This window comes from Arachis ipaensis, chromosome B06, assembly GCF_000816755.2.
Source record: "Arachis ipaensis cultivar K30076 chromosome B06, Araip1.1, whole genome shotgun sequence".
NCBI lineage: Eukaryota > Viridiplantae > Streptophyta > Magnoliopsida > Fabales > Fabaceae > Arachis > Arachis ipaensis.
In genome coordinates, this window is record NC_029790.2 from 48,409,314 (window position 1) to 48,411,540 (window position 2,227).

A 2,227-nucleotide genomic window follows, 5' to 3' on the forward strand; every position below is an offset into this window, starting at 1 on the left:
CACCAGAAAGGATCATTTTTCTTTACCATTCATAGACCAGATGCTAGAAAGACTAGCAGGTCATGATTATTACTGCTTTTTGGATGGCTACTCAGGTTATAACCAGATTGCAGTAGATCCACAGGATCAAGAGAAAACAGCATTCACATGTCCATCCGGAGTGTTTGCTTATAGAAGGATGCCATTTGAGGCTATGTAATGCGCCTGCAACCTTCCAGAGATGCATGCTCTCTATTTTCTCTGACATGGTGGAAAAATTTCTGGAAGTCTTCATGGAAGACTTCTCAGTATATGGAGACTCATTCAGCTCCTGTCTTGATCACCTGAAACTTGTTCTGAAAAGATGCCAAGAAACCAACCTAGTTTTAAACTGGGAAAAGTGTCACTTCATGGTGACTGAAGGAATTGTTCTTGGGCATAAAATCTCAAATAAGGGAATAGAGGTGGATCAAGCAAAAATAGAGGTAAATGAAAAATTACCACCACCTGCCAATGTTAAGGCAATCAGAAGCTTTCTGGGGCATGCAGGATTCTATAGGAGGTTTATAAAGGATTTTTCAAAAATCGCAAAACCTCTAAGCAATCTGCTAGCTGCTGACATGCCATTTGTGTTTGACACAAAGTGCCTGCAGGCGTTTGAAACGCTGAAAGCTAAGCTGGTCACAGCACCAGTCATTTCTGCACCAGACTGGACATTACCATTTGAGCTAATGTGCGATGCCAGTGATCATGCCATTGGTGCAGTATTGGGACAGAGGCATGACAAGCTTCTGCATGTCATTTATTATACGAGTCGCGTTCTAAATGATGCCCAAAAAAATTACACAACCACAGAAAAAGAACTACTTGCAGTGGTTTACGCCATTGACAAGTTCAGATCATACTTAGTAGGATCAAAAGTGATTGTGTATACTGACCATGCTGCTCTTAAATATCTACTCACAAAGCAGGATTCAAAACCCAGGCTCATCAGATGGGTATTGCTTCTGCAAGAGTTTGATATAGAAATAAGAGACAGAAAAGGGATAGAGAACCAAGTGGCTGATCATCTGTCCCGGATAGAGCCAGTGGAAGGGACGTCCCTCCCTTCTCTTGAGATCTCTGAGACGTTTCCTGATGAGCATTTATTCGCCATTCAGGAAGCACCATGGTTTGCCGATATTGCAAACTATAAAGCTGCAAGGTTCATACCCAAGGAGTACAACAGGATACAAAAGAAGAAATTAATTACTGATGCAAAGTACTACTTGTGGGATGAACCTTATCTCTTTAAGAGATGTGCAGACGGAATTATCCGTAGGTGTGTGCCTAGAGAAGAAGCACAGAGGATCCTGTGGCATTGCCACGGATCTCAATATGGAGGCCATTTTGGAGGTGAGCGAACAGCCACCAAGGTCCTCCAATGCAGCTTCTATTGGCCCACACTCTATAAAGATTCCCGAGAGTTTGTACGTAATTGTGACCGTTGCCAAAGAGCTGGTAACCTGCCTCATGGTTACGCCATGCCTCAACAAGGAATCTTGGAAATTGAGTTGTTTGACGTATGGGGAATTGACTTCATGGGACCTTTCCCACCATCATACTCAAACACTTATATTCTGGTGGCAGTTGACTATGTATCAAAATGGGTTGAGGCTATTGCCACACCCACCAATGATACTAAAACAGTGCTGAAGTTCCTCCAGAAACATATCTTTAGCAGGTTTGGTGTCCCTAGAGTACTAATCAGTGATGGGGGCACTCACTTCTGCAATAAACAGCTTTACTCTGCCATGGTTCGGTATGGAATTTGCCACAAGGTGGCCACTCCATATCATCCACAAACCAATGGGCAAGCTGAAGTCTCTAACAGAGAATTAAAGAGAATCCTGGAACGGACAGTAAACACCCGTAGAAAGGATTGGGCACGGAGCCTGGATGATGCTCTGTGGGCTTACAGGACAGCATTCAAGACCCCCATAAGGACATCTCCATACCAACTCGTGTATGGTAAGGCATGTCACCTGCCCGTGGAACTGGAACATAAGGCCTACTGGGCAACCAGATTCCTAAACTTTGATGCCTAATTAGCAGGAGAAAAACGAATGCTCCAGCTAAATGAGCTAGAGGAATTCAGATTCACAGCTTTCGAAAATGCCAAGCTTTATAAAGAAAAATCAAAAAATGGCATGACAGAAAGCTGTCATCTAGAATTTTTGAACCAGGACAGAAGGTCCTATTGTTTAAA